Here is a 27480-nt window from a genome sequence, read left to right as displayed (position 1 = left end):
CACACACACACACACACACACACACACACACACACACCACACCAGCTCTCTTTAATGTCACTCTGTCACCCTGGGCTCATGGGTGTGCAGCTAACCCAAGCCCTCACCTTTCATCCCCTCCCTGGGACTCCTGAAACTTTAATACCACATAAAGAGATCTCAGCCGCCGAGGAGCAGGCACTCACAGAGGAGAGGGGTAGGGAGAGAGAGAAAGAGAGAGAGAGAGAGAGAGAGAGAGAGAGAGAAGGGCACAGGAATTTTGAATACGGGAGAAGAAAGAGAAAGAAAAGGGCAGGCAGAGAGAGAGAGAGAAATGTGTGAGAGAGTAGGATACAAGGAGAGAGTGAGATAAAGAAGGGCATAGAGAGAGAGGGATTGAGAGAGAGAGAGAGAGAGAGGTGAAACTTTGTGTACCTACTCTCTCTTTTTTTCAGCTACTTCCCATCCATATTTTATCCTTACTTTATGCCTGAGTCCCTCACAGTGCCCAAATCCCTCTGATGGAAATATCACAGTTTGTTTTTATCAGAATGGGGTCAAGGCACGGCATGCATCCAACTGTGAGATCCTGCGCTAGCTGACGAAGCCGATGCTATGAGCTTATTGACTCTGCACTGTACAATGTGGGCTTAGTGATTTCTATTGTGTAATTTGAGCTTATTGACTTTCTACTGGATGATGAGAGCTTACTGACTGTGTTACTGTACAGCGTGAGCTGGCTGACTTACTAAAGTGTACTGTGGGCTTACAGACTTCAGTAAGAGTTCAGCATATTTTCAAAATGCTTGAAAGAGCGAACCAAACGGAGAGTGGCCTCTTGAGTGCTCGCGGAGCACATGGTGTCCCCTGCAGCAGAGCAGAGAGCGACAGCTTCACTCTCACCCACTGCCATCTCAGGATGGGCTTTTTTAAAAGGGGGAAAAAAAGGGAAAAACTCTGCTTGTCCATCAATTATGTACAGGGCCTTACGTAGCAGAGGATGGGAGAGGAGAAAACAGAAAAGAGAGGATGGATGAGTAGAGTGGGGGGTGCTTTTTAAAAGAGAGGACCAGAGGGGCCGGTGGAGAGAGAGAGAGAGAAACAGCAGGCAGCAGACACACTTAAAGGGATAGTTCGGTTTTTAAGACATGAATCTGTATGGCTTCCCCGTCACCAGTGTCATGCAATCATGCATCACTTACCCCCGACAGCGTCCTGTGAGCAGAGTTCTCGTCCAGTTTTGGTCAAACCGAAAGTAGTCCGGCAGGTTTGCTAGACCCAGCAAAATAAAAAGTTTCTCTTCCCAAAACATTATGTGTTCAAAAGAGTGATATATTTGCATCCCAAAAACATTGTAGTGTTTGATTCTCGAAAGTTGATTCGCGAAAGTTTGATTCACCAAAGTTGCCTGAGAGAAACGTCCATCACAGGAATCAACTTTCGCGAATCAAACAGGTAGACTCTAGCTGTGAGATTGCATTATCGAGCGTATTGAAAATAGGGCCAAGTGATAACGAGGTGTGACCTTTTCCACTACAATGTTTTTGGGATGCAAATATATCACTCTTTTGAACACATGATGTTTTGGGAAGAGAAACTTTTTATTTTGCTGGGTCTAGTAAACCTGCCGGACTACTTTCGGTTTGACCAAAACTGGACGAGAACTCTGCTCACAGGACGCTGTCGGGGGTAAGTGATGCATGATTGCATGACACTGGTGACGGGGAAGCCATACAGATTCATGTCTTAAAAACCGAACTATCCCTTTAAAATAGCTTCCCTAGTGCCCCCTGTGGGTTGCCCCAACACGCTACGGGGCTGGTATGGGGTCAGTTAGACAGTAGGGATAAGAGAGGGAGAATGAGTGAGAAACAGAGAAAGAGAGAGAGAGAGAGAGAGAGAGAGAGAGAGGAAGAGAGAGCTCATCCTCTCCCAGATGGTTGCTGCTACCTTCGGTTGGATCCAACCCGGATCTGGCACAGATACCTAATAGGGTAGGGATCTTGGCAGCAGGTTTTTGAGTTTGGTCTTCTCGGGTTTGTGCATTTATGTAGACCTTGTGAACTACTGATTGTAATCCTATACCCATATAGAAGCTTTTACTTATTTAGACTGCTGAATTGTATCCTCTGTTTAATGAGAGGCTTAATAGGTATTTTTATGGAAATTGTGACTGCTGAATGCTGTCCTCTGCTAATTTCGGGGAGGTCTCACGGATATTTTGAAGAGTATATTCAAACATTTCCCTTTGAACCCTCAGTCTGTGTCTGAGCTTTTTGCCCAATCCCACAGTTTGACTGCAACCCTTGTCTTGGTCCGTCACAATTGGTGAAAAATGTGCCTTATTACTCACTTCCACAACAGGATGGTGGTGGCCAGGACTCACAGAGGTTGTTGGTGAGGGTGTGAGGAACACAGATAGCAATGTGAAATATGGTGAAATATTGTGCTAATTTAGTATTTACAGTGCTAAAAAAAAAGTGAAGCGGCAACGTCAACAAAAATACTTTCAAAAAATAAACAAAAATCAACCAGAGGGTTGTTCAATTCAAAAAGCAAAATTCGTAATAGAAATAGCAGTCACACAGTACTCAGCCTCACAGCATGCTACCACATGTAATGCTCTACTACAGACTCCCACCAGTGGTCAGATTGAAGGTTTGGCACCCTGTAGACCCAGGGTCAGGTCAGACTGGGGTGTCTGCTCTCTCCCTTCGCTACAGGCACACAGGGCACCTCACCAATTTCCACACCCAGCATCTCAGTGGAGCGTCTCATTTCTGAAACACTGAGATGAGATGAGATGAGATGAAAGAGAAAACAGACAGCTCTTCCCAAGATGGTTCTGGCCCAGGTACTCCAATGCCATTGTCTAAAAACTAATATTGCCCCATGATTATGAAAGATACTTTATTAAATTATAGTTAGTCTACAATTAACTTCTCGAATAACTACATGATGTCATAATATCTACTTTGGGTAAAGGATACAATTTTTTTTTTAATTGTTTAGTGATTGGTTATATACATTTATATAAAATACTTTGCAGTAATGACATTTAACCTCAATTGGAGCCAAAATTTGAAATGTCCTCATAATGCACCATAATGCAACAGTGCTGGTGTGGATGACTCCATTAGTCAGGTATATTGGTTTGTTCCAGCTGGCTAGGAGCACAGGTTCTCCTCTAAACATCTGTATGGGTCACACACACACCCCCCCCCCCCTCACACACACACACACACACGCACACACACACACACACACACACACACACACACACACACACACACACACACACAAATACACATACAGACACCAGTAAGGCAGCAAGAGGGAGATTCCTTTCATGATATCTACAGGACTCTCTCTTTTTCACACACACACACACACACACACACACACAAACACATACGCAGACAAAACACACATACAGGCACAGCAATACAACACACACACAAACAGACATACACACACTCCCTGTCTCTGAGGCGACCAAATGGCTGTGCTTGGTCATTTCAATTTATCTCTCACCAGGCCTCGTGCTCCAGCTTTTGTGCAGCATGCATGGCTTAATTTGAAGAAAGCATGCTTTGGATGGATCTATTTTTAGCAAGCTTTCACCATTGCCTAGATACCGAATCAATCTGCTTGCACAACTTCCACTTCCACCTGCACTGTTATAGGTGCGATTGCAACTCATGATGCAATCGAGACGTTTTATTTTTTCCCCTCAGATATGCTGTATTTTTTCATTTTGCATTGATTACAATCCATTCCAAGCGGGCATGATGGCGGTATACTTTTGATGTATTGGAGTCCGGCGCATTCCCAGTGGCCCTCGCTGGTGCCTGATTAAAACTAAAGGAGCCTAAATCTCCTCCTTCGCCTGGAGTGAGATGACTACTGATGAGCAACCGTCTGTCTTGATCACCAATAAAAACTTCTGTGCTGCGCCAACAAATGGAAGCCACGTGGGAAGACGTGCCAGAGAGAGTGAGATTTGGCTCAGAGGAAGAAAGGGAGAGCGAGAGAGAGAGAGAGAGAGAGAGAGAGAGAGAGAGAGAGAGAGAGAGAGAGAGAGAGAGAGAAATGAAGAGACTGTACATTCCACCGTGAGACAGATAGTGGTGGAAAAGCTGTTCTTTGTTGTGGGATTTCTTTCTAGGTTGTTTAATAGCAACCGGGGCGTCAGGGGAAACAGAAGGATTAGCGTGAATTACGACTCGGAGAGAATAATTACACGCCGCAGCTGAATTACACGCTCCCCGCTCTTCTCTCTCCAGCTCAAATTCCTACACCTCCACATGAATATCGTAGGAGTTTACTCCGGCGCTCTTCTGAGCCAGCTGTCACTTCTCCTGGACATTTGACAACCCCAGGGATACCAAAAAGTGGGGTGCAGTTGGGCAGCCAAACAATGCAGTCCTCAGCAAACATCTCCTAAGCTACCGTAAACCGATTTTCAAAAATGCTGGAAGAGCAGCCATGCCATCAGGGCGAGTGTGTTTTCTATCTAATGCCTTGGGGGGGGGGGGGGGGGGGGCCTTAGTGGTTCTAACGCAGACTAGTTCACAGAAAGCTTTTGTTTTATGGGCTTTGCAATGAACAGCACATCTGCTGCCAAAGACGGGTTGTGGCTCCCAAGACTTTTTCCGCAATGTATTACCATCCTGTAGCTGTCAACTCATCTAAGCATGTGTGACAGGTGACACAATCCCAGGTTTTTTCGTATTTTTTTTCCAGTGCAATCCGAAATGGCGTGACCTTTTGTCCCCAAAAAATAATAATAAATCAGGGTCCTCGTTACTGAGCACTGGGAAAGGTCATGTGAGTCACAAGTGTCGGAATGCTCAGGAGAGAATAAGTGTCGCAGGTAGTCGCACCAGGGACCCACTTTATCCACCACACTAAGCCACAGACCAAATGAATTTCAAGGCTTCCAGAAAGGAATGGCAGCTTGAGCTGCCTGACAACGGCAACTTTCCAAATGTCAATGTCATCCAGACGTGAAACAAAAATTGTCTGGGCCTGACGTGCTTTTCATTTCTGTAATAACAGGTTAAAAAAAAAAAAAGACATTTGCCACAATGCTCCTTTCAGTTTGAACTGACCCATTCACAATGTGAATGACAAAAAGCACTGTTAAGTATACATTGGCTTTGTTTCCCCCAGCTTGATTGATGCATTTACACGCCCAAATACATTGCTCTGTCGGCCATTCACACGCCCAAATACATTGCTCTGTGGGCCTTTCAAACGCACAACTGTCAATCCCACCACTTTCAAAGCAGGTTTGGTGAAGTGTGACCAAGGGCAAATTGAACAGAAAGTTCTCTTTTCTTTCACAAAAAGCTCCACTGACAAATTATGTCTGGAAAGGCAAATGCGCCAAAGATGCATGGAATAATTCATCAAAAGGTACAGGATTTAATAGCTCATGAATTGTAGCAAAAAATAAGGAGGAAGCATGGAGTTGGATTGGGTTGTAGGGACTCATATGCACTGACGAATGATCAACTAGGACCAACAACAGCCATCCACGATGCATCATTTTTCAAATTAGTATTTCCTTGTGTTCTTGGTCTGTTCTATTCTTAGTCAAATTACTTCCCTCCCATCAGTAAATAAAACTTAACAATGGCTTTCAGATGGCGAAAAGAAAACATGTTTGAGAACGTGAATACAGGAAACCTTTATATCTGACACACATCAGTGTCAATTTAAATATACAGCTGTGCTGTTTCTCAAAAGAGGAAAAAGACAATCTCAGCTGAAGCTCTCCTATTAAACCATCAAAGCCAGACAACAGAGACCTGCCAAACCCCTTGTATGGAGGCGAGAGGGGTGGCAGTAAAGTTTGATGGCAGTAAAGTTTGCAGCTTTTCCGCCACTGCTGTACGGCGGGGGTTGACAGCGCATTTCTCTGCCATATTAATGGACGGCAACTTCCAGAGAGTTTCGGCGTCGTTCATCACGGGGACTCTGCGATCATTTGCTCATCAAATTACAAAATGTTAAGCACGACATAAAGGAGGGTAATGGGGTGGAAATGAGTCCGTTATAATAATTACACCGCCGCAACTGACCCCCAAACCCTGTCTTGTCCACACGTGCACACGTTAAAAATGAGGAGGGGGAGTAGATATGGGCGTTGTAATTAGCCTCAGATTAGACCACAAGGAGGGCTCCAATCTAGCAGCCATTCCTCTGAGTCTTCCCTCCTATTTGTCCCCAGCAGGCAGATATAGAAGAATGAGAAAAGGGGACCTCATCCAAATGGGACTGCATTTTTTGTGGGGTAAGTGAGTAAGCCGTCATCAGCTACTTGCATAACATCCTCATGTAGCTCTTGTATTTACTGGCCTTTATTTCACCGGGGCAAGTTGACTGAGTAGCCTCTGCTCTTTTCATCAGTGCACAACACCCCACCCCTACACACACACACACACACACACACACACACACACACACACACACACACACACACACACAATACCTGACAGCTGCAAAATAAAACCCTTCTTAGCTGATGGATGTGCTGATGCAATCAGACGATCTGAAGGTAAATAGAGAGTATTTTTCTCAGCAATCTCTCCACTAATGGTGGGAGTGAGGAGATGGGTGGAGAGTGGACAAAAGGGATTTTCTACTGACCCCTCTTCCCTTTCAGGTCTGAAGAGGAAAAGCTTTCCCTCTCGAAAAAGGTAAGGCTTTTTTTAAACAGAACAGCAATGCCTCATAGGACCTCTATTTGCTTGATTCATTTTGATGGGGAGGTTGCTGATGCGAAAGGAAAACAGCTTGAAGACGGCAGATAGTAGTGTCATGGCAGGAGGGCCTCGGTCATTAGTCTTTTGGAAAAAGTGCATTCGATTACCGCGGAGAGGCTCTTAAAGCATTCAATTCGGTAAGCTACTTTTAACTCCTGGGCCTGAGTGGCTGATTGTTGTTATGTTTTTTTCTTGAAAGACTGCTTAACCCCCTGAAGTCTACGGCACCGAAGCAGAGAATAAATAATATCAGTTTCTTCTTGAATTCATGCCATAAACCTTAAAGGCTTTTCCTTCCGGTTAATTACTGACAGATAAAATAACCGATTGAAAAGTACCTAAACAAAGTGAAATGTTCAGGGCCTAGTTTCCCGAACGCTAAAAAGGGTCTACGATGTCGCCAAAATCCACGTAGGCCGTTAAGATACGTCGTTATCGGGAAACGAGGCCCTGGTATGTACATCTCTCAGTCACAGAATCAGTAGGACAGCGTAAACACCCATCATTTCTTTGGTTGATCTATTCACAAGCTAAGGAAAAATACATCAACCCGCCTGTACCTAGTCCTCTCTTACCTAGCTTTTAAATGTTAAGGTCGGTGACAATTAGAGTAATATGGCCTCCCATTGATACCTTTTGACACTGGCACTACACTCATGAATGTTAGATGGCCATTTATTTGTGCATAGGAATAGAGTGATTAAGAGCTTTTGTGCTGATAGCACAACCAAAACCTTAGAGAATTATGTCAAATGTGTCACGGTGGTTCATAATGTTTTTGCACATATCCCAGGACATGTAAAAAAAGTTCTTTTCACAGGATTATTATTTGATAGGGAATATAAAGAAAAATACAAATAAGACAGGCACACTACTTTAACCTGTGCAGAATTCAAATAAATACACGTTGGACTCTGCAACCGTTTAAAATTGTTAAAATAAAAATAAAATATATCGCAGCATGATGATCTTAGGACAAAACTAAATCACTACAGTTAAACTTGTGCTTAAAGCTCTTTTCTCTCACATTGTGCTCTTAAGGTGTGATGCCTTAAAGAAAAAGAACGGGAATGGTATGATAAATGTCCATTACACTTGTATTATGGATGAGAGCACGAGCTGCTTTCATGCCCTTTGTAATGTTACAAGGGGCCATGAATATTTCAACAGGCAGAGGGATGGAGGCTCACTTCATAACACACACTCCCCTCCATCCTCCTGCTCACACACACACACACAACTTTGCCTTCATCCAACACAGACACACACAAGCCTATAGACACATACCCTCACCATCAACCTAGGCACAGACACACAACGAATGCATACACATACACACACACACACACAAACACACACACACAAACACACACACAGCAAATGCATACACACACACATACACACACACACATACCCTTGTCCCGATCTCCATGGCCCCTGCCATGACGGCATAGTCAAGTCGGGAGCCAGCGAGCGAGAGACTGAGCGTCTGGCCCAGCAGTCCTTGACAATTCACCAGTGTTTAGTGTCCTCTGCACCTCCCTGTTTAAATAAAGATTATCTCTCCAGAGGCAGGAAAAAAGATTCCAGCCTGACCCTGAACTCAATATCTTCTGTTTTTTTTCTGTTCTTCACAATCTCACCAAGTCACTCACACTTCTGCTGTAATTATCTATGTGTGCCCACACATCATTTTATCCCTCTCTCTCTCTTCCACTCTACCTGTTTCTCTCTCTCTCTCTCTCCACCAACCATTAGTGAGATTTGCCTCGAAGCACAGTACAACACTCCTGTGTCAATCCTGGAGACCTTGGAGAAACAGCATTACAAATTCTATGTATAAAGAGAGAGAGAAAGGTTGAGATAGGGAAAAAAGAGAGAAGCAGAGAGAAGGGGGGTGGGAAGGAGAGCTCTTTCTCCATATATCTGGTGTCATTTGGAATCCAAAAGACGCCTCCTGCATAGGCTCTGTGCGCGTTTGTGTGTGTGTGTGTGTGTGTGTGTGAGAGGGGGTTGGGGGATGTGCATCAGTGTCAGAGTCTACATGTGCTCCGTGCGGATCCGGCTGAACGCAGGTTCGACGGAGTTATTAGCCCATTTTACGCCTCCTCGAACAAGGCAAACGGGACGAAAGAGATATGCAAATACCCATCTAATTGGCCTGTCAGGACCGCCATCGCCAAGTCAAACGTGTGACAGCGCGACGGAGGTGGGGTTGGGGAGGGTTAGCAAGACAGAGAGAGAGAGAGCAGTAGAGGGGAGAGAAAAAGCAGATTGGATTGGGCTGCCAGCCTTACACATTTCATTAAGTCATTTTGCACGCATTACGCCTTGGGTCAATGCTCTATCCTTGAGCAGGTCGTCCAACCTTTCCACAGAGATGAGGGCGATGTCAATCTTACGAGGCTGCGCTGCTGTAGTGAGAAACACACAACTCACAAAACAACCCCCCCCCCACCCCCACCCCCTCCAACTCATAGGCCACACAGCTTCCTCCCTTCTCTTACAGCAGTATGAGACACTTAACGATCCCTGATCATGTTTATTCAGAAGCATCAGAAAGCGTCTCTGCTGTTATAACTGCCCTGGATTTAGTCCCCCAAGCATTGTTGTGGACCAGCATACCAAAGAGAGAGAGAGAGAGAGACAGCATTCAAAATGATAGGCTCTCTGTCACTGAACACTTCATTGTAGCGCAACAACATTTTGTTTTTGTTTGTTCTAACAGCAGAGACAGCCTCTGTGGCCATCTCTCAATGATTAGTGTTTGAGAAAAGGTGGCACCGTGTCAGCTGCATGTTTTCTTGAGCCATCCTTGTTCTGCCTTTTCCCTTCCTTGTTCACTTGCTCACAATAGCTTATAGATGAATATTAACCATGGGTATATTTCCCATAAGAGAGAGTGTTGAAAAATTGTTACTCTTTCAGGCAACAACCAATATTTTGCATTTTCTTCACCACAACCATCTTAACTAAGAATGTCATTTTAGTTGACTTCTTGATAGCACAAATACTATTGGCCTCAGCACAATGATACTCTTGTACGACTCCCCAGGTCAGTAATAATGACAGATACCCGTCTATGTTAGTTGAATTAAACCAGCACAGCACAAGCGCTCTTGCACGCCATTCCCCTTCATGGGTCTCCTTTATTACAAGTTCCCTAGGAACCTTTCAGAGGAAGCGAGATGCAACAGTTGGTTCCTGCTTGACATTTAACAGCAAACGCGTGACTGGAAGAGAAACAGTAGCCTGGTGACACCAGCCTACGTATTTCCGCCTGAATTGATTTCAAGCTCATACTCAGTCTGGCCCAACCCCATTGACAATCGTCTCCAGAACTCAAAATTTTGCAGGACCAATCAGCGAACAGTTCAGAGCTGTGACGCAAAACTTGCCTTGGAGGAAAAGACACGAAAAGCTATCGGAAAAGTTGTCTCAACTCTCGAGAACATCAGAAAATTAAAAGGAGAACAAGAGTATTTTCTTGTAAGTTTTATGATTGGAAAGGACGTCGTAGCTCTTCTCCCAACTGGCTTTGGGAAGAGTTTAATCTACCGAATGCTTACTAAACGTTGCTGATTGGTTAAGGGAACTCCAATGATTTTAAACCTCAAGATAAGCACCCGCCGATCTCGGAAACCAAAATGCATTGGGTTGGCCCAGACTGAAAGACGGAATGAAATGGAGTCACAGGCTGGTAATGGCCAGGCTAGAGAAACAGGGCTGCAGACTGAGAGCAGAGCACAGTCTACATGGTGCGTTCCCCCTGTGCCTAATAAGGACATGTTGGAGGAAATGCACATCTGCATTCAAGGACGTTTGTGTGTGTGTGTGTGTGTGTCTCAACACCAGCTCCACAGCAGCAACAGTAGCAGGAGCTGTGTGGAGATCAATTGGTGAAGATGATTTCGGCAGTGAGGACAGTGGACAGAAACAGCATAATGATGTTTTAATGAAATCGAACGGGACAGAGAGAGAGAGAGAGCAAGAGAGAGGGAGAGAGAGAGGGACACAGAGAGAGCGACGGAGAATTAAAGTGTGTGTGTGTGAGAGAGAGACAGGGAGGAGAGAAACAGAAGAATGATATTGTTTTACGAAATCTAACAGAGGACAGAGAGACAGAGAGAGAAGGAGAGCGGGAGAGAGAGAAAGGGGGATTGAGAGAGTGAGAAAAAAAGTATACAAAGACAAAGTGAGGGAGAATAAGAGTTGGTGTGTGTGTGTGTGTGAGTATGTGTGTGCGTGAGAGAGAGAGAGAGAGAGATTGGAAAGTAAATCAGAACATACAAGGACAGCAAATGCCTTAAGACTAACCCAGCAATATGGAAGCCCTTTGGATTTCAGCCTTACCAAAAGGCCAATCTTGAACCCCAAGATTACTTTCATGCTTTCCTTTTCCTTCATCTCCTCCTTCTTCTCTTTCACATCTCACATCTCACAATCATTTGCCCACTGGGAACCCACCAATCCCCTTCACCCGTGGCCCACAGATGGAGATCAGAACGGATCATAGTTTTTTTTTTTTTTTTTTTTACGAGCATAAATCTGCACATACATACAATCGTACAGCCAAGCACGGAAGCCGTCACACAGCCGGAAGGGTCTCCCCACTCAAATGGCAATCAGTGTTTAAAGGAGTAGTCCTTGATTGTGGTGAAAGGTTGCTGATTTTTTTTGCTTAGCAGCCAATTCACCACCACCCTCATCTCTCTTCCATGCTTCTGGAGCAATGTGTCGATTGGCTGTAATTGTTTATGGCTTGGTCTGAGCCACTTTGTTTGTTTCCGAATTAACAGAGCCAGGACTCCGAATGAACTCCTGTCTATGAGCACACACGGCAACAACTAAAGGACCATGAGGAGCACTTAGCTAAATTTGACAAAGTGTATTGGAGCCACAGCACTCTATGCCCACATAGCCACCGCAGATTTGTATTGTGGGTGAGAGAAATGGGGATTGTGTCGGACTACTGACCCCTGAGATGGTAGTCGACAGTAAATATGCCATTGCTGGTGGCGCGTGGCTGCTAACCTCTTATGATTGTTGCCTTGCAGTTACCAGTCATGTTGCTTTCACTCACCTTCTGTGTCTTTCTCTGTCTTTGACACACACACACACACACACACACACACACACACACACACACACACACACACACACACACACACACACACACACACACACACACACATTTGATTCATTTATTTGGAATGACCAATACTGATACAACACCACAGCATCCAAATATTAGTAAAGAGCCTTACCATGATTCACACAACAACACAAACACTGTGCAAGTATTTGCAACCAAATGAATCAGTAGATGAATAAAAAAAGTCATATCAGGGGTAGAGATGGCAGCGCCTTCTCCATATATGCAGGCTGCCTATGATTGCTGACACAGAGCAGTATTTGGCTATTAACTCCAGCAATTTGCAAACCTCTAACACAGAGTCGATGTACATGTCCAAGGCTACCATAGATTAGAACAACTAGTTTTGTATGATAACCACCTATTGACAGAGCATGAATTAATGGCTGGTATTTTAACATTTTTTCAGAGAAACACAGGTCCATATACATATCAAAACAACAACCCACTTCCAGAATCACAATAGTTTTTAAAAGATCATCAACAACTAGAATGCGTTTCGTGAACGAACTGCGAGAGTGTGCTTGCTCTGTTGCGGCCATGACCGAGAGAACAAGTGCCTTGGAATTGGGGCAGGTGTCAGCTCTCCAGCTCTCCCTGCTGGATGAGCATGCACAAATGAGTATGCACAAATGAGTATGCATGAGTGAGTATGCATGAGTGAGTATGCATGAGTGAGTAAACATGAGTGAGTATGCACGAGTGAGTATGCACGAGTGAGTATGCATGAGTGAGTAAACATGAGTGAGTATGCACGAGTGAGTAAACATGAGTGAGTATGCATGAGTGAGTATGCATGAGTGAGTATGCATGAGTGAGTACGCATGAGTGAGTACGCATGAGTGAGTAAACATGAGTGAGTAAACATGAGTGAGTATGCATGAGTAAGTATGCATGAGTGAGTATGCACGAGTGAGTATGCATGAGTGAGTATGCACGAGTGAGTAAACATGAGTGAGTATGCATGAGTGAGTAGAGCCCTGGTATGGAAGGTGTCTCTTAATATTCCTAGTTATACAGTTGAATGGAGAGGGACAGAGAGAGAAGAGGAACCGTGCGCATGTGTCAGTGAGAGTTGTCAGTGAATCACAGGTGCAAGCCAGTTTAATGAGCCTATTATGATGTCATAATGCCTCAAAGTTCTGCCATGCAAGTCTAAGGAGAAAAAAGGTGATGGAAAAAGAGGAATAAAAAAGGAGTGGCAAGGAGTACCGCCACGAAAAGTCATAGCAGCTTGCACCGGATCGGGCCGGACGTTTTGGTGTTTGAACGGCGTCTCTATCTCAATCGGGCGAGGAGTAGTTAGCTGCAAGAAAAACTACTAGAATAAAAAAAATAGTAAAAAACGAAGAACAATAGTGTGCTTCCCTTCGGGCAAGCACACTAATAACAATGTCAGGAGTATTTGGAGAGTCTCTAAGAACAGTTTCTAACGAGTTATCGATTAAATGTGTGAACCAGTTCAGTTGTATTTTTGTGTGTGTGTGTATTGCGCTTTGTCCATATGTTTTGCGTAATTCAATCGCTGTAATGTCAACAATGCGATCGTGACGGGCAATGTATAGTCCTTTGAATGCGGGGCATCCGTTCAGTATGTGCGCAGTTGATTCAAATTGTTTGTCATTATGCAACAAGCAGAATGGTTCATGGCGTTTTGGAAACCATGTAGACAGATTATATTGAGTGGGGAGTGCTTGCAGCCTAGCTTTGACGACAAATTTTAAAATGCCTGCATTGATGGCTGGATTATGTAGCGCCGAGTGTGACACTGCCGGGTCCGTGCACTGTAGGCATGCAAGCTTACCCTGGAGGCGCAGGTTAACCCAGTAATGGCGCTGTTGTGTGTGTAAATGTTGTAGGATTTCATACCTGCATGTCCGGCTGTTCAGCTTTTTGCTGGATTCGTCATGGTGTAGAGTCGCATCAGCATGGACATTTGAGTCCATGATGAGCTCCTCACTGACGCTTACCTGTTCTTGGCTTGTTGTGTAAATCCAGTTTAGCTGAATGTTATTGCTGTTGCACAGATCGTTCAAATCAGGCCAGTCCGATCGCACTCCAAATCCTGTGGCCCTGGTGTCCAGCTTCCCGCTAGGTTTCTTTCTGAAGCCCAGGAAACTTGGTTCTCCATGAAGGGCAAGGGGGATCTTTCGTTTGTTCAGGTCCAGTAGCAATGAACCCCGGGCCATCGTTCGGACTGTCGGGTCGTCGTTGTTTATCATACGCAATAGGTGGCTTATCCTGGTGGCTGTATATCCATTCAATGTTAGGGACCCCAAGCCCCCCCGCTGATTTGTGCATGAAGATAATACTTCTTGTTGTATGTGTGTTGAGATTTAGCCATTTCCTCACCAGCTGCACTGTTTTATTGTTCAGTTCCTTCAACGTTGTTTTGGCAATGTGCACATTGGCAAACAGGTGTTGGATTTTGGAGAGGGCTATGTCCCGAACTGCCTGAAGTTTCATACAGGTCGGCAGGGGGCATTGATCTATCAAGTCCAATCTGGCAGAATATTCATTGCAGATATCTCTCACCTGTTCCTGCCATTCACCTGCCACATTAAATGTATGTCCAAGATAGCTGTAAGTTTCGTGCCTTGCATGGACTCGAATCTCACTGCCAGCTAAGGTGAATGAGGGAGGGTGGTCATGCTTGGCCCTATACCACCTGTTGCCACCGCTGCGCCGTTCGTAGAAAACTGCGCATTTGCTGTGCTTAACATCAAGTTCAGACCATTGCAGGAAGCGGTCGATGTATGACAGCATGTCTGTAATTACGTCCTCTCTTCTTGATACGAGGAGGACGTCATCGGCAAAGGCCTGAACCGGGTTCAGAGATGTACTGCTGGGCGGGGCGAGGAGGCATAGCCATTTCAGCCAATGGTTTAGAGCCACTATGAAGTTCACAGCGCTCCACGGGCATCCTGTTTTAATCCCAACCTCAAGTTTGACCGGTTTAGTTAACTGATGTCCACATATCACTTGAAGAAAAGATTTTTCATACACATCCTTCACAATATGAATATACTGTTCCGGCAGATGTATTTCCTCTAGGGAATGCAGCATTACCCAATGCATACCCACACACACACACACACGCACACAAACACAAACACAAACACAAACACATACACACATTGTCCACTGTTCACCTATTTTAAAAAGCACTCAACAACAAAGAAGATGAAGCACACCGTGTGATTACACAGTGATTGCCATTTGAAACAGATTACAATGTAGAGTGATTTGATAACTGCTGGTTGAGTGTACAATCCACAATTTCAGTATTTTTATGACACATTTTATACGTTTTAGCGGAACTTTTCATTTGAATAACCTTTGGTTTGTGTGCATTTGCTTCTGTGTGTGTGCACATGTGTGTATGTGCGTGTATGTGTTTGGTTGTGTGCTTCTTTTATGTTTTTCCAAGGGCTATAGCACACACACACGTGGTCACCTACACACACATGCGAGCTCACACATATGCATGCACTCAAACACGCATTCACTGTCTCTCTCTCGCCCTCTCTACTATCTCTCACTCTCTCTTGCGCACACACACACACACACACACACACACACACACACACACACACACACACACACACACACACACACACACACACACACACACACACACACACACACACACACACACACACACACACAAACACACACATACACACACAAACCAACATTGCAGTAAGCACAGCCTCAGAATGTGCCTGTCTATAGAATAACATCTTGAGCTACACTGGAGAGCAGCAGCAGCAATGGACCTGGGATACAGACCTTCAAATATTGACTGAAAATATGGATTTTCTTTACCACAGTCAGCATTGCACATTCACTATTATGTTCAGAACATGCAATCAGCACTGTGATCTCTGATGAGCAATCTTTCTGTGGTTTACAGTCTTCTCTCAGAAAAATGAAACCAGCCAAGCTTATGTTGCCGTAAAATGTTTCACATTTAGGAAACTATTACAGTGGTTCAAAAAACATCAGAATGTGTTCAAGGTATGATGTTTGCCACTGAAATGCAACACCTGAAATAATAAGAGCGAACAATGCTAAACTTTTGGTTATTTGGAAGCAAAGTCTAGAGAAAATATATATTTCTCCTACTGTATTCCAAAATTGGCCTCTCCACAGTTGTACGTACAATAGGCACTAGCCTCACACAGGCACCAGAATAATGTAGGTACCTTATCTTGTGAGCGGGCGCCGAATACATTTGGGTGCAATTTTGCATAAATAGTAATACTCTCCTTACGAGGGCCACCAAGATAATGGTTTGGAATGGAAGGTAGCTGCCTTGATGCCTGATGCCGTAATAGACAAGTGTATTTCAAGACATGTCTTTCGGGTGAAGGCATCTCCAAAAAAAACGTTGGTTTCTTTTTAAGATAGCATTTACGGTAACGTGTGACATTGGTTTGCTGCAAGAACGTTAGGCTATCTAACGTAGGCTAACGCATAGACATATATACGTAGATATATATCTATATATGTCTATGGGCTTACGTGCTGATATTACGTGCTGATATTATTGCTGGTAACAATAACGGTGTTATCGGATAGTATATTTCTTGGTAACTTTTGAAAAATGTACGCGAGAAACGCCAACAAATGTACATGCAAAACACGCCCGTCAGCGGAGTTTGGTCCGCCATCTTTGTTTTGATTTGCAGTTGCCAGAGGAAGCTGCCGCACAGATGTATGGGTAATGGGCAGCATTGAGGCTACATCGGTGCTGTCTTCAAAAACGAGCTTTACGAAGGAACTGATAAGTTATCTTTTTAAACAGGAAAAGACAGAATAACGGAATCAAACGAGCTTCGATGCCCAGCTGCTCATTGAGATAATGTTGGTACTAGTCTGACAACAACACCAACAACAATCTGATCCGATTGGATAGGCATCATCCCCAATCGGGGGGATGTTCAACCACAGTGGTCAAAATAAAGATCACAAATCAGTCTCATGAATCAATCTATTGTATCAGTCTCATATCATATACTAAACTACCAATTTGGAACTCTGTTTAATAACTTGCATTACGTAATTTAACGAAATGTAACTAACTAATGAACAAAAGGGGAGTGTGTGTGAATGAGAGGAAGTGTGTGTGTGAGTGCGAAAGCTTGTGTTATCAACTGTGCGCCAGAAAGAATATGTGTGAGTTCCTTTGTAAAATCACTGTTGTTCCAAGTGCATATGTGTGCATGTCCGTGAATGTACATGTCAGATGAAGAGGATGAACCTATGTAAAGCGCAAACTGTTCTCTTCGCGTGTGTGTGGCTATGTTGAGGCCAATGTGATCTGTGTGATTATGGTGCCAAGTTGTTGTCACCTTAAAGCTTGTTTATCTCGATTCCGTTAGCATTCCTGGCTAATGAGACGATTTAGGCAGTCGTTTTCGTAAAACAAAGAGTTTGTTGCACGTTCAGGTGGGAAAGCAAGGGCCTGCTATTCCAAGCAGGTGGAGAAAAGAGTGTGCTCTCTAGAAGAACGGGGTTAGAAGAGCACTGCTCCCATCAGAGTGCGAAGAGAGAAGAGATAGAGAGAACGTGGTACGTGACTTGTTGTCTTGGTCCACCAGGTCAGGCGGAGTAGTTCAGATGACATCAGGCTACAGTTACCATACAATGGACAAGTTCCAGGTGAATCAACACTGTGAATAAAGTGAAAAAATGTCTAATAGAAAAATAAAGCACAAACATGGTGGTCATGTTGCTGAAATGTTTAGATGAAATTAAACCATGAGGTTGCTCCAATACTTGTCAGGTAAGAGTACAAATTTGTCTTTTCTCGATGTGCCGTTGTGCAGAACGTGCTGCGCACATATTATATATATATATAAGTGAAACGAGTACATACAAACAGAAGGTGCCGTGGACATATTATATATATTTATATATATACATGACACGAGTACATACAAACCCACCAGCCTTGCAACCTGAAGTCGCCGCATGAAATGAAACTGCTGTGTTCTCAGTTCTGTTCAGAGTCTCGTACGGCTGTGGAAGTAAATTTTTCAGGGGGCCTCAACAAAGACACTGAGGCAGAGGCATCAGGGCAGAATGGAGGGCACAGGGCTTGGGTGTGCAGAGGACCTGGAGAGGAGCCTGACATTTCGCCTCATCCTCTTCTTGAGAAGATGAAAGCTGTGTGTGTGTGTGAATGGACTGCCAGGGCTCCATGATGCAAAGCTTGCAACAATGACATCACTTCAGCGGGAAGCTGATTACCTGCACCCAACAGCGGCCTGGTGCAGAAGAAGCTTTGAACTCTGGACTCAAAGAAAGAAAGAAAATCAGACTCCACACCCTCGCAAAACTCACTACGGTAATAGCTTTAGAGTTTAACATGGTTTTAATTTGCGTAGCCCCACTGCTGTGTCATAAGTGCCTGTTGTTTAAACTCAATTATAATTGAGTAATTAGTTGAAGAATAAGTAATTAATGAACTAACATTCATTAAAGAACAATACCACTGAGAAATTGTCCTCTAAATAAACTTACCAACATGCAAAACAAAAGATGCAGCAAAATAGGCTTTACTTATCCAAAACAAAGTGCACCTGTTGGTATTACAAAATTACCATCAGTAGGACTGCTTAAAGATGTTTGAAGATAAGGTAGCAGCTAGTGTTGAAGAATGGATGACTTAAAATTGAACGACTTTAAATTAATATATGAAATTATTATTTGATGGATAAAATAAATCAATACCGAAGGCAAAACAGTTATTGGTTCAGCTTGAACGCTTCCAGTGTAGCCTGTTAAATAAAAAATCCACTCTCTGAACTATCTATGTCCGCGAGGCATCTGCATCTGCACTCGGTGTAGCCCACGGGTAAGGCGGAAGGGAGGAAGTTGTTGGAGTCGACGATGACTGTTCAAATTTGCGGGAAAGTTGTGGTTGAAATTGCAATGCCGCGCTGAATTCACTGGGATTAATTGAATTTGCGTTAATAGTTGTGATTGCAACACCGCAAAATCCTAGGGGGTCTGATTATTGCTTGTAGGTGAATCTAGCCCAAATTAGGCCCATATCTGACTACATTCGGAGTGTCTTAATTCATTGTAAACACCTTTTCTTTGAACGTTTTGTGAAAGCATTTATATTTTTTTCAATTTAAACTTAAATAAACAGACCAGTTACATTTTACTAAGGTCCTGTCCACACTAACCTGGTAAACCCGACACCAAAAACCCTGTTGCAGTGTGGACAGGGAAAACGAAGAGTTTCAGAAATAATGACGTATGGTTGCCATGGCACTGACAAAGGTTTTTGCTCCAGACACAACCAACAACAAGCTCTTCTGTGGTTTATGCGTTTTGGTGTGAAAAGACAGATAACGTTTTTGCATAACTTCAAATTCACCCAGCTTAGTGTGGACGCAGTCTAAGAAATTTAGCTTGTGTTTCACAATGTGTGACTGCAGATGTTGATTCATAAGACATTGCGAAACTCCTTTCTCTTTCTCTCTCTCTCAGCTGGAGAGGCACATACAGTATATTCCATTCGGCTCCATTCATAATTACCCTCCTGTCCCGCTGGTTAGCCTCTCGTGTAGCCTGCTGAGAGAGACGTCCATTTTAAATTAAAACAGAGCACTGGAGTGGAGAGTTGGGCTGATGCTAAAGCTAAACCCACTGGAAATTGTCCAAGGCTCTAGCCATGGAGGTTCCAGCTGCTCAGCTCTGGGCTTCATCACCGCAGGCGATACACTGTGCCGAACTGTGACGTACAAGTGTGTGTGTGTGTCTGCACTTTGTTTCCAGTGCTCCCCACTCTAAGTAAAGACTGCCATGAGGGGTAGTCATGCCAAATATGTGCTGACAATGTTCACACACAGACACACCAAGACTCACACACACACACACACTCACACTTTTACACACACACACACACACACACACACACACACACACACACAATCAAACACACACACACACACACACACACACACACACACACACACACACACACCTAACCCTAAACTTACTGATTACATCCTCCCCACCTGAACAGTAACCCCCCCGACAGAGTGCTTCAGAGAGAGGGACACACCATGAACCATCTGTGGCTATAATTTGGAAAAACATCCCAGGAGATGAACTAACACACAGGCAAAACACCGTCATACACACACTCTCTCGTTCACAAACACAAACACAGAAAGCATGCACTATTATTGTATCTAGGAGAATTCCGTGTCTCATTAATATAACATTCACTGATTGTATCCTTACTGAGTTACTGACAAGCCAAATGGCTCGCTGCTCTACCCTTCGTTCCAGCCCTGCATAAAAAATGCCACTACACAGGTTGACTTGCCCATCTTTCACCGCAACTCTCTCTCTCCCTCTCTCGTTCCTTAAACCTCTCATTTCATTTTTCTCTCAGCCTCCAAACAGATGGCCCTGACCTACTTCAGTCAGCACTCTCTTCATCTCCTCATCTCCACTGGCTCCTAGGCAAGCTACAAGATGAGGAGGTGAGTAAAGAAAAAAAAAAGAAAGGAGAGTGTGACAAAAGGGAAAAAGAAAGAGGAAAAAAAAATAAAGACGACTTGAGTGAAGTAGCTGAGAGTTGCAGTTCATCCTCTTTGGCTCACATGAGAGTCTCCCCGCCTGAATCACGCACACTCACTCTCTCTCTCACACACACACTCACACTCTCTCTCTCTATCTCTCTCTCTCTCACACATGAGAGCCTCCGCTTGAAGCATACACACACGCACACACACAAGAGCCCCCGTCTGAATCGCTGCGTCCCCCCAAGACAAGGGCCCTTTGATGTGCAGCACCCCTCTTCATGTCCAGACCCGTCTCGCCTCGCAGTCAGAACCAGCACACAGATTAAGCCCAACACAAAAGAGCCAGAGAAGGAGGACGAGGAAGATGACAGGAAACAAAAGAAAAGGGAGAGGGAGAGAGAGAGAGAGCGGGAGAGTAAGGGAGGGAGGAAACGAAAGGGAAAGCTTTTGTGATCCTTTTTATCCTCTTTCCCTCTTTCTTTTTTCTCTCTTTTTGTATTTTTTTTCTTCAGTGGAAGGGTTTATTCTCCCTCCTCTGTCTTTCTTTGTCTCTCTCTCTCTTTCTCTCTCTCTCTCTCTCGCTTCTCTATCTTTCTCTCCGTCTCCCGCATCAGCCTCATCCCTCATGCAGACACCTGAGTGGTTTGATCAGTGGCTCCAGGCCCCAAGCCGGAGATGACTACATCACTACACCACTCTGATCAGCAACCTCAGTGGGGAAATGGGCTCCAAGCTGAAGGAGGGTAGTTGGGTCTCTCACTATCTTTCACATGCACACACACACACCAATATACATTATTGGAGGCACACTGAAAATGCAACACTGAAAAGTTGCAATGGCAATAAAACACAAGCTGAAAACACAAGAAGCCTAAAAATCCATTAATTGCTTAATCTCCAGTATCTTTTGCATACTGGTTTTATTACCATTCAACCATGCTCTCTTGTCTATGAAGTTTGACGTCGGTGGTGCTTAGGTGTGCAGCGGTAGAGCATATGGCATCCCTTACCTGTGGGATCAGGGGGCCTTACTGCCGCATAAAATTTGAATGGCTTCTACAGGCTCAGGTGGGGGAGGCTTTCTTGCAGGCACCCATCCATATTTGATGATGAGAGCACTCATAACAAATTATTATGCACCCACTTTTTTATTGTGGCTAGGATTTTTTGCTTTTTCCCCATTGTTTTACTATTGTTAATTGTCCAATTTAAATGATCATCAATAGTAGGAGCAAATGTAACAGCAGCAGCAGTAAAAGTGGTGGTAGTAGCAGTAGCAGTAGTAGTACTACTAGTAGTAGGAGTAGTAGTAGTAGTAGTAGTAGCAGTAGTAGTTGTAGTAGTAGCAGCTGTAGTTGCTGTACTAGTGGTAGCAGTAGCAGTAGCAGTAGTAGTACTACTAGTAGTAGGAGTAGTAGTAGTAGTAGTAGTAGCAGTAGTAGTTGTAGTAGTAGCAGCTGTAGTAGCTGTACTAGTGGTAGCAGTAGCAGTAGCAGCTGTAGTAGCTGTACTAGTGGTAGCAGTAGCAGTAGCAGCTGTAGTAGCTGTACTAGTGGTAGCAGTAGCAGTAGCAGTAGTAGTACGGAGAGCCCTTTGAACATTCATTTTCTTGATATATTATTATTTGATATCAGATGGAAACTTACATTCCATTATCTAAACTATTGTGCATGGCCTCCATGTCTTTCAGCTTGAACAATTCTGGTCTCCCTTTCAGATTGTCTGGAAGAGTTTAGTTAATACTTCACTATGAAGTCCTAAATGAGGGCTCAGAAGAGGAGCTATAAATATACGTGAGCTGCTGTTATGTGCCAACCTTATATGTGTCAACCTCATACTGTATATAAACATTGAACATCTTCCTTGTCTTAACTGTGTTGTAAGAAGTACAGTCTCACACTGGACTTGAACATGCACCCTCAGCAGTGGCGGTCCGTGCATTTCACGACTAGGCCTTCAGCGATGTCCTACACGATGTTAAACTGAGTGAATCCACCTCCTAATACCATCATTACGACGCCATGGCTCTCGAACCATTATATTTATACAGAAAGGCAGTATAAGTGAGCATTGCATCACCTTAACATAGTCGAGTACAACAGACTTTATTAATATTTCCGGAGCATTTAAAATCAATACACCCGTATTAACAATACATTAAGAGTAGTAAACTCTCAGTTATATGATCGCTTGGACATTACTGTCACAACTTAAAAATAAAAGGCGATTTTCAGGGATTAGTCTACAAAGTTTTATTAAGTCCACCGAAAGTAGCCTATGTGAGCTTTAACAAGTTTGTCCACTAAACATCGCATTGTCCCACCTGCAAAGCAGTTTCATTAAACTTCCCATCCTCACGATATCCAGTTTTTCTTGAAAGTTCCGTCTTGAAAATGGCGTTGTAATTGTATCAAAAACTGGAATTATCAAGTTGGTGTAAACTAGTTTATTTGAGCTGGTTAATGTAATTATATTTAGTCTTACCAATTGAAACAACTAGCATAATAAGCATTGAAACCGATGTACGTCGTTTTCGCATTAGCCAGCTAAACTGAGCACTGAAGCACTGCACCGGTCTGCCTCAGTATCCAATCAAAGGACGTTTACGTGTCACGTTCAACGCGAGGTAAAGAAATCTTCCGGGCCTTCTAGAAGGCCCAATGTCGCCAACTCAAAATCTGATTGGTTGTCACAACTGTCTGTTTCAGTTCATTCAACTTAAATGAACTGAAACAGCCAGTTGTGATAACCAATCAGATGTACACGGGCCTTCAATGTGAATTCCGAAGGCCTCAGGGAAGATTTCTGTTCTCGGGGAAGATCTCTTGGAGCGTGGCAACACATGATAGCTGAAATATGATTGGATGAAAGCTCTAACATAAATTAACATCGCTGGAAGCTATGAAATGAAGACAATGGACTATGGGGAATAATTTAATTCATATTTATGAAAAGAAAATATTAAAATTAAATTGATTTTATTACATTTATTTTCTGATGATGTTTAGGCCAGCAGAGAAGGCCTTGAAGGCCCTGACGGACCACCACTGACCCTCAGACCTGTAATGAGGGAGTAGTAGCAAGGATGCTAAAAAGCATGGGTGCTAGCATCTAGCACTACTCACTGTTCTCCATTACAGTGTGCGTTCCGCCTCCATGTTCAGTCTTACCTTGCATCCTCCTCTACTGCCTCCTGTCTTTCCCTCCAGAGGGAACACTCCAGGGTGTTTGCATGGAATTGTTACACTAATCCTACAGGCATCAGGAATCTTTACCTAATCTACCCAAACAAGCAAAACATCAAACCACTCTTTCTATCTCTCCATACATACAGCAGATCCAGATCTCGTCACTTCTTAGCTGGTCTCTTGTCTAGAACCATGCTGCTATGAAATACAACCAAGAAGTGCACTTCAATATATTAAGAGATAAATCCCTTACATAATGACTATTATGGAGTGAACGCATCCATTACTGGAGGCTGGGGGAATCTGGACACTGACTGTACAGATAGCAGTCACTGTAGCTGGTACAAGGAGGAGATGGAAGGTCTGGCTGAAGCAAGCCCAAACAATGAAGAAAGGGAGAAAATGACAAAAGAAAAACAGCTCTTCCAGTCTCAGGTGCAAGGTGCAATTTCAATTATCACCTACTCATCTTATCCTGGGGGCGAGGGGGGGGGGGGGGGGTGGGGGGGGTGGAGGGGGGGTTTGTGGTGCACACGGAAATGCGACAGTGACAGCTTGTCATATTTATAGAAGTCTCGGGGAGCTTACGGAACTAACAGGGTGACATGTAGTATGCTGGTAAGTGATCCCAACGGATGATGAAATATGCAAAACTGCCTCGAAGTATGCGAATAGTGCTCGCCTGGGAATCAATGCTTCTGAAATTCAAGGGGAATGTTATACAGTTTTGGAAGGGCCAACTTAATTGGGCCAACAATTAATTATAACACGGTAGCACCACCACACTCTACAGCAGGCTTCTTTCAATATGGGAGGGGAGACAACACAGAGAGAAACAATTCCATAAACTATTTAGAATAAACGCTGACACACAATCATACAAACACACACACACACACACACACACACACACACACACACACACACACACACACACACACACACACACACACACACACTCTTTTTCTTCTCTCTCTCTCTCTCTCTCTCTCTCTCTCACACACACACACACACACACACACACACGCAAACGCAAACACAAACACAAACACAAACACAAACACAAACACAAACACAAACACACACACACACTGACAAACACATACAAATAAATTACACCCAGATCTTCGGTACACACACCTGCTTTTGCTGAATTCTAGTAAAAAATTACCCAGAGGTGCATTGCAGCCAAAAAATACAGCATCCCGAAACTCAATGACTTCTGTCTTGAAAACCTGCACGTGTAATTAACGGGCTTGCCTGCAAGCACCGCAGCCATCATTTGTAAAAAGAAAAGAAAAGAAAGAAAAGAAAGACAAAAAAGGAAAACACAAAAGCATCTGGAGGGCGAACAGGCAGATCCAATTAGCAGAAATATAAATGATGGCAGTGCCGACGTCAGTTGAATTATTATTATCGAGCGGAGCGGGCACGCCCCCAGACCGCAAAGTCCCTCAATCTCCCGCTAGTAGCCATTAGAGTGACGTATGCGCGGCATTGTTTTTGAAATGTTGCCATTCAGGCGGTGTGAGTATTGCCAACCCAAGCCTGCTTATTAAAGCCTGATTGTGAACCCTCGGATGCAGAGGGTAAGTGGTGTCTCCACACATAACCAGATGGACTGAGAGCTTGACCACTGGTTTAAAACTCTACTAGCGTTTGCCTCCTTTCATGCATTTGTCTAACGTGGAATATAATTAAATGTGACATACAACATAATGTCACAACTTTTAAGTCCACATTATCTTGTTTCCATGTTGTTTTTTTTCAATGTTGCACTCACAATGCAAGACATGACAAAATATCACATAACCTGATGTACCTCTCTGACAAGCTGAGAATATCAGTAACCCAACGCTCTGTCCGACCTTCACACAAGTCTGTGCTATAGCAGAGTCAAACCTGACTGAATGCATAACTAAGCAGGCTTTCTGTAACATACAAACACTAGCAATGGGCCAGCACTATACATCCATACCCTTCGTTTATGAATACATAAAGCACTGAGATGGAAACCAAAGTCGGTCATTCTGCAAATGTAAATATTACTGCAGGCAATAGGCATAAAGAAGAAGAAGAAGAGCCTAAAGCCCAGTAGGGACTGCAGGAATTCAGCAACAACACAATGCCCAGTAAAATATCTGTGTGGCAGACGCCTCCATTCAGCTGCAATCTATCCCACATGCATGGCTCCTCAATCCATTCATATTGTATTTTTTCTTTCTTTTTATTCTTATTCTCTCTCCAGTTCTCTCTCCAGTTCTGTCTCTTTTTCCTTTCTCCTTTCTGTTCAATAATCTGCCATGAGAGAGGCAAAGTTTAGAGAGAACAATATGCCATTGTACATCATTCTGGGATAGAGATTAATAGGGTGGTGGAGGAGAGGGTGCTTGTGTAACCAGAGTCCAGAGCAAGAATTAGTAAATGAAGCTCCTTTTTTCCCTTTCTTTCTCTCTCTCTTTCCGCACTGGAGCCATAGTCATTCTTCATGGTAATTTGATTGAGAATGCTCAGTGCCTACTACAAGACCTACACTCTCCTCCCTACAGGAGAAAGTCTTGTTCCCAGAAATAACAATTCATCTTCTGGATGCCTGCCTCAGCATATTTCATCGACTTTAGGATCATCATCGTTATTTTACATCAAAGCATGGTGGCTGCAGCATGGAAAAGACAAAAGCAAAGAAGAAAGGAAGAAAAAATATGCATCCCGGAAAAAAAAAAGAATGAAGTGGGCGAATGAAGGAGAAGCACTTATCAAACTAGGGCCATGTTCCCGCACAGCAATTAATGTGGAGCCAAAAGAATGCCCTCCCGTCCAACGGCACCTTTCTCCAGAGAAACAAAAAACAGGATTGATGACAAAGCGTCACTTGCATAACTCACCAGCTTCACTGCCCCGACTCGAGACGAGAGAGAGGGAGAGAGAGAGAGAGAGAGAGAGAGAGAGAGTGATACAGACACAGAGAGATGAATAGGGCGAACAGAGAAAATAATAGAGCAAGGAAGAAGGAAAGAAAGAAAGGAAGGAAGAAAAAAAAGAAAGAAAGAAAGAGTGGAGATAGACAAAAAAAAAAAGAGAGAGAAAAGAATTAGGGAGGATGACGGATTTAGCCTGAGGAAGGTTTCTACTCGGGCCCAGTGTTTGTGAGCATTGCCTTGGTAGCCACCTTCCATGTTTTGTTGTCTGTTGTCTTGGTGCTGAAAAGCGGGCGAGAAATATCACCTGCCACCCCCGTTGAGACTCTGCAGCACAGTATGGAGCGGCACGGCATTCTCATCTGCCGGCCACCTGTGATGCCAAGATTCTGCCACGGCCAACACGCGGCCTATAAATCAGACTGCGAAATAATTAGCACCGCGCTCCCTTTGCTCTGCCGAGGGGCGCACTGTAGTCGCGGCCGTTTCAATGCATGCCATTTTACTCGCTTTCCAGTCTCTTCTGCCACACCGTCATTCTTTGTGGCTGATCTAGGCGGGCTTTGATGCTGATTTTTGACATCAAAAATGCTATTTCCTAGACTTAACCTTATTTGATGTCTTGTTTTCTTATTTTTTCCTTCTATTTTTCTTTATTCTTTTGCTACCTTCCGGCAATTTTAAACAAACACAGTGTTTGCCTAGGAAAGCGTGAATCTCTTTAGCACGCCTATGTTGACAAGTCTTAAAAGGGGTACAATCTTCCTTTTCAGTCTGTAGTGGTTGAGAGAGTGGCGATTAAGTTCAGCCATTTTCCAATGAGGTACAGAGCGCTGCCTGTCTCAAAACCCTCCTCTCTCCCTTTTCAATGCATGAAAAGTCACTTTGTTTCATTACAGTGCAGCTGCCTAC

At 43.9% G+C, this 27480-nt stretch overlaps 1 protein-coding gene across 1 annotated transcript in view; it reads right to left on the bottom strand.

Annotated features, from left to right (window-relative positions):
- The window catches only part of clstn2a (calsyntenin 2a), a gene marked incomplete at both ends in the record, with an annotated part of 199105 nt that overhangs the window by 92557 nt on the left and 79068 nt on the right, over nt 1–27480 (bottom strand). The window lies entirely within an intron of this gene.

Source organism: Sprattus sprattus, assembly GCF_963457725.1.
Source record: "Sprattus sprattus genome assembly, chromosome: 4".
NCBI lineage: Eukaryota > Metazoa > Chordata > Actinopteri > Clupeiformes > Clupeidae > Sprattus > Sprattus sprattus.
This window is presented reverse-complemented; position numbering and strand designations above follow the sequence as displayed.